A 6,475-nucleotide genomic window follows, 5' to 3' on the forward strand; every position below is an offset into this window, starting at 1 on the left:
CTAGCCCAACGAACACAGCCCGGAGACCCCTGGGGCAAAAACGGCTTCCGACGAACAATAGGTGCTTGCTGTGGAACACATCCCAAGTGGGGGTAGCCAGCTCAACAAAATGCCACACACCCAGGTGTAAGAAACAACATTGTCCAGCCATGGTCTAAGCCCGTCACCTCGTCCCTGTGCTTTGGGGAGCCGGAGGGACACCCGAGGCCCATGGCCCTGAGACCCCTTTGCAAAAAGCCGGCTTCCCACGGAAACAGATTTCCTGAGGTGCAGACCCTCTCACAAGTGGTTGTGGCAAGGTAAAGCCAATGCCCTCCACTTCTCTGGAAGAAACCACAGTGCCCAGCCATGCTCTAAGCCCTCCCATCCTCCCTGGGCTTCTGGCAGCAGGAGTGAAAAGAGAGGAGCAGAGCACTGGGACCCGTTTGACAAAACCGGCTTCCCACGGGAAAGTCTTTCTCCACGTGCAGACATGCTCCCAGGTGCCTGTGGCAAGGGGAAGGAAATGCCATACACTGACCTGGAAGAGACCACAGGGCCCAGGCACAGTCTGAACCCTTCCCTCAACCCGGCGGTTTTGCTAGCAGGAGTTCAAGCCCAACGAACACAGCCCGGAGACCCCTGAGGCAAAAACGGCTTCCGACGAACAATAGGTGCTTGCTGTGGAACACCTATCCCAAGTGGGGGTAGCCAGCTCAACAAAATGCCACACACCCAGGTGTAAGAAACAACATTGCCCAGGCATGGTCTAAGCCCCTCACCTCGTCCCTGTGCTTTGGGGAGCCGGAGGGACACCCGAGGCCCACGGCCCTGAGACCCCTTTGCAAAAAGCCGGCTTCCCACAGAAACAGTTTTCCTGAGGTGCAGACCCTATCCCAAGTGGTTGTGGCAAGGTAAAGCCAATGCCCTCCACTTCTCTGGAAGAAACCACAGTGCCCAGCCATGTTCTAAGCCCTCCCATCCTCCCTGGGCTTCTGGCAGCAGGAGTGAAAAGAGAGGAGCAGAGCACTGGGACCCGTTTGACAAAAACCGGCTTCCCACGGGAAAGTCTTTCTCCACGTGCAGACATGCTCCCAGGTGCCTGTGGCAAGTGGAAGGAAATGCCATACACTGACCTGGAAGAGACCACAGGGCCCAGGCACAGTCTGAACCCTTCCCTCAACCCGGCGGTTTTGCTAGCAGGAGTTCAAGCCCAACGAACACAGCCCGGAGACCCCTGAGGCAAAAACGGCTTCCGACGAACAATAGGTGCTTGCTGTGGAACACCTATCCCAAGTGGGGGTAGCCAGCTCAACAAAATGCCACACACCCAGGTGTAAGAAACAACATTGCCCAGGCATGGTCTAAGCCCCTCACCTCGTCCCTGTGCTTTGGGGAGCCGGAGGGACACCCGAGGCCCACGGCCCTGAGACCCCTTTGCAAAAAGCCGGCTTCCCACAGAAACAGTTTTCCTGAGGTGCAGACCCTATCCCAAGTGGTTGTGGCAAGGTAAAGCCAATGCCCTCCACTTCTCTGGAAGAAACCACAGTGCCCAGCCATGTTCTAAGCCCTCCCATCCTCCCTGGGCTTCTGGCAGCAGGAGTGAAAAGAGAGGAGCAGAGCACTGGGACCCGTTTGACAAAAACCGGCTTCCCACGGGAAAGTCTTTCTCCACGTGCAGACATGCTCCCAGGTGCCTGTGGCAAGGGGAAGGAAATGCCATACACTGACCTGGAAGAGACCACAGGGCCCAGGCACAGTCTGAACCCTTCCCTCAACCCGGCGGTTTTGCTAGCAGGAGTTCTAGCCCAAGGAACACAGCCCGGAGACCCCTGGGGCAAAAACGGCTTCCGACGAACAATAGGTGCTTGCTGTGGAACACCTATCCCAAGTGGGGGTAGCCAGCTCAACAAAATGCCACACACCCAGGTGTAAGAAACAACATTGCCCAGGCATGGTCTAAGCCCCTCACCTCATCCCTGTGCTTTGGGGAGCCGGAGGGACACCCGAGGCCCACGGCCCTGAGACCCCTTTGCAAAAAGCCGGCTTCCCACGGAAACAGTTTTCCTGAGGTGCAGACCCTCTCACAAGTGGTTGTGGCAAGGTAAAGCCAATGCCCTCCACTTCTCTGGAAGAAACCCCAGTGCCCAGCCATGTTCTAAGCCCTCCCATCCTCCCTGGGCTTCTGGCAGCAGGAGTGAAAAGTGAGGAGCAGAGCACTGGGACCCGTTTGACAAAAACCAGCTTCCACGGGAAAGTCTTTCTCCACTTGCAGACATGCTCCCAGGTGCCTGTGGCAAGGGGAAGGAAATGCCATACACTGACCTGGAAGAGACCACAGGGCCCAGGCACAGTCTGAACCCTTCCCTCAACCCGGCGGTTTTGCTAGCAGGAGTTCAAGCCCAACGAACACAGCCCGGACACCCCTGGGGCAAAAACGGCTTCCGACGAACAATGGGTGCTTGCTGTGGAACACCTATCCCAAGTGGGGGTAGCCAGGTCAACAAAATGCCACACACCCAGGTGTAAGAAACAACATTGCCCAGGCATGGTCTAAGCCCCTCACCTCGTCCCTGTGCTTTGGGGAGCCGGAGGGACACGCGAAGCCCACGGCCCTGAGACCCCTTTGCAAAAAGCCGGCTTCCCACGGAAGGAGTTTCCTGAGGTGCAGACCCTCTCACAAGTGGTTGTGGCAAGGTAAAGCAAATGCCCTCCACTTCTCTGGAAGAAACCACAGTGCCCAGCCATGTTCTAAGCCCTCCCATCCTCCCTGGGCTTCTGGCAGCAGGAGTGAAAAGAGAGGAGCAGAGCACTGGGACCCGTTTGACAAAAACCGGCTTCCCACGGGAAAGTCTTTCTCCACGTGCAGACATGCACCCAGGTGCCTGTGGCAAGGGGAAGGAAATGCCATACACTGACCTGGAAGAGACCACAGGGCCCAGGCACCGTCTGAACCCTTCCCTCAACCCGGCGGTTTTGCTAGCAGGAGTTCTAGCCCAACGAACACAGCCCGGAGACCCCTGGGGCAAAAACGGCTTCCGACGAACAATAGGTGCTTGCTGTGGAACACCTATCCCAAGTGGGGGTAGCCAGGTCAACAAAATGCCACACACCCAGGTGTAAGAAACAACATTGCCCAGGCATGGTCTAAGCCCCTCACCTCGTCCCTGTGCTTTGGGGAGCCGGAGGGACACCCGAGACCCACGGCCCTGAGACCCCTTTGTAAAAAGCAGGCTTCCCACGGAAACAGTTTTCCTGAGGTGCAGACCCTCTCACAAGTGGTTGTGGCAAGGTAAAGCAAATGCCCTCCACTTCTCTGGAAGAAACCACAGTGCCCAGCCATGTTCTAAGCCCTCCCATCCTCCCTGGGCTTCTGGCAGCAGGAGTGAAAAGAGAGGAGCAGAGCACTGGGACCCGTTTGACAAAAACTGGCTTCCCACGGGAAAGCCTTTCTCCACGTGCAGACATGCTCCCAGGTGCCTGTGGCAAGGGGAAGGAAATGCCATACACTGACCTGGAAGAGACCACAGGGCCCAGGCACAATCTGAACCCTTCCCTCAACCCGGCGGTTTTGCTAGCAGGAGTTCAAGCCCAACGAACACAGCCCGGAGACCCCTGGGGCAAAAACGGCTTCCGACAAACAATAGGTGCTTGCTGTGGAACACCTATCCCAAGTGGGGGTAGCCAGCTCAACAAAATGCCACACACCCAGGTGTAAGAAACAACATTGTCCAGCCATGGTCTAAGCCCGTCACCTCGTCCCTGTGCTTTGGGGAGCCGGAGGGACACCCGAGGCCCATGGCCCTGAGACCCCTTTGCAAAAAGCCGGCTTCCCATGGAAACAGTTTTCCTGAGGTGCAGACCCTCTCACAAGTGGTTGTGGCAAGGTAAAGCAAATGCCCTCCACTTCTCTGGAAGAAACCACAGTGCCCAGCCATGTTCTAAGCCCTCCCATCCTCCCTGGGCTTCTGGCAGCAGGAGTGAAAAGAGAGGAGCAGAGCACTGGGACCCGTTTGACAAAACCGGCTTCCCACGGGAAAGTCTTTCTCCACGTGCAGACATGCTCCCAGGTGCCTGTGGCAAGGGGAAGGAAATGCCATACACTGACCTGGAAGAGACCACAGGGCCCAGGCACAGTCTGAACCCTTCCCTCAACCCGGCGGTTTTGCTAGCAGGAGTTCAAGCCCAACGAACACAGCCCGGAGACCCCTGGGGCAAAAACGGCTTCCGACGAACAATAGGTGCTTGCTGTGGAACACCTATCCCAAGTGGGGGTAGCCAGCTCAACAAAATGCCACACACCCAGGTGTAAGAAACAACATTGCCCAGGCATGGTCTAAGCCCCTCACCTCGTCCCTGTGCTTTGGGGAGCCGGAGGGACACCCGAGGCCCACGGCCCTGAGACCCCTTTGCAAAAAGCCGGCTTCCCACGGAAACAGTTTTCCTGAGGTGCAGACCCTATCCCAAGTGGTTGTGGCAAGGTAAAGCCAATGCCCTCCACTTCTCTGGAAGAAACCACAGTGCCCAGCCATGTTCTAAGCCCTCCCATCCTCCCTGGGCTTCTGGCAGCAGGAGTGAAAAGAGAGGAGCAGAGCACTGGGACCCGTTTGACAAAAACCGGCTTCCCACGGGAAAGTCTTTCTCCACGTGCAGACATGCTCCCAGGTGCCTGTGCAAGGGGAAGGAAATGCCATACACTGACCTGGAAGAGACCACAGGGACCAGGCACAGTCTGAACCCTTCCCTCCACCCGGCGGTTTTGCTATCAGGAGTTCAAGCCCAACGAACACAGCCCGGAGACCCCTGGGGCAAAAACGGCTTCCGACGAACAATAGGTGCTTGCTGTGGAACACCTATCCCAAGTGGGGGTAGCCAGCTCAACAAAATGCCACACACCCAGGTGTAAGAAACAACATTGTCCAGGCATGGTCTAAGCCCCTCACCTCGTCCCTGTGCTTTGGGGAGCCGGAGGGACACCCGAGGCCCACGCCCCTGAGACCCCTTTGCAAAAAGCAGGCTTCCCACGGAAACAGTTTTCCTGAGGTGCAGACCCTCTCACAAGTGGTTGTGGCAAGGTAAAGCCAATGCCCTCCACTTCTCTGAAAGAAACCACAGTGCCCAGCCATGTTCTAAGCCCTCCCATCCTCCCTGGGCTTCTGGCAGCAGGAGTGAAAAGAGAGGAGCAGAGCACTGGGACCCGTTTGACAAAAACCGGCTTCCCACGGGAAAGTCTTTCTCCACGTGCAGACATACACCCAGGTGCCTGTGGCAAGGGGAAGGAAATGCCATACACTGACCTGGAAGAGACCACAGGGCCCAGGCACAGTCTGAACCCTTCCCTCAACCCGGCGGTTTTGCTAGCAGGAGTTCAACCCCAACCAACACAGCCCGGAGACCCCTGGGGCAAAAACGGCTTGAGAGGAACAATAGGTGCTTGCTGTGGAACACCTATCCCAAGTGGGGGTAGCCAGCTCAACAAAATGCCACACACCCAGGTGTAAGAAACAACATTACCCAGGCATGGTCTAAGCCCCTCACCTCGTCCCTGTGCTTTGGGGACCCGGAGGGACACCCGAGGCCCACGGCCCTGAGACCCCTTTGCAAAAAGACGGCTTCCCACGGAAGGAGTTTTCCTGAGGTGCAGACCCTCTCACAAGTGGTTGTGGCAAGGTAAAGCAAATGCCCTCCACTTCTCTGGAAGAAATCACAGTGCCCAGCCATGTTCTAAGCCCTCCCATCCTTCCTGGGCTTCTGGCAGCAGGAGTGAAAAGAGAGGAGCAGAGCACTGGGACCCGTTTGACAAAAACCGGCTTCCCACGGGAAAGTCTTTCTCCACGTGCAGACATGCTCCCAGGTGCCTGTGGCAAGGGGAAGGAAATGCCATACACTGACCTGGAAGAGACCACAGGGCCCAGGCACAGTCTGAACCCTTCCCTCAACCCGGCGGTTTTGCTAGCAGGAGTTCAAGCCCAAGGAACACAGCCCGGAGACCCCTGGGGCAAAAACGGCTTCCGACGAACAATAGGTGCTTGCTGTGGAACACCTATCCCAAGTGGGGGTAGCCAGCTCAACAAAATGCCACACACCCAGGTGTAAGAAACAACATTGCCCAGGCATGGTCTAAGCCCCTCACCTCGTCCCTGTGCTTTGGGGAGCCGGAGGGACACCCGAGGCCCACGGCCCTGAGACCCCTTTGCAAAAAGCAGGCTTCCCACGGAAACAGTTTTCCTGAGGTGCAGACCCTATCCCAAGTGGTTGTGGCAAGGTAAAGCCAATGCCCTCCACTTCTCTGGAAGAAACCACAGTGCCCAGCCATGTTCTAAGCCCTCCCATCCTCCCTGGGCTTCTGGCAGCAGGAGTGAAAAGAGAGGAGCAGAGCACTGGGACCCGTTTGACAAAAACCGGCTTCCCACGGGAAAGTCTTTCTCCACATGCAGACATGCTCCCAGGTGCCTGTGGCAAGGGGAAGGAAATGCCATACACTGACCTGGAAGAG

The sequence above is a fragment of the Ursus americanus genome, unplaced genomic scaffold (genome assembly GCF_024610735.1).
Source record: "Ursus americanus isolate L20-20 unplaced genomic scaffold, mUrsAme1.1.p SCAF_176, whole genome shotgun sequence".
Lineage (NCBI taxonomy): Eukaryota > Metazoa > Chordata > Mammalia > Carnivora > Ursidae > Ursus > Ursus americanus.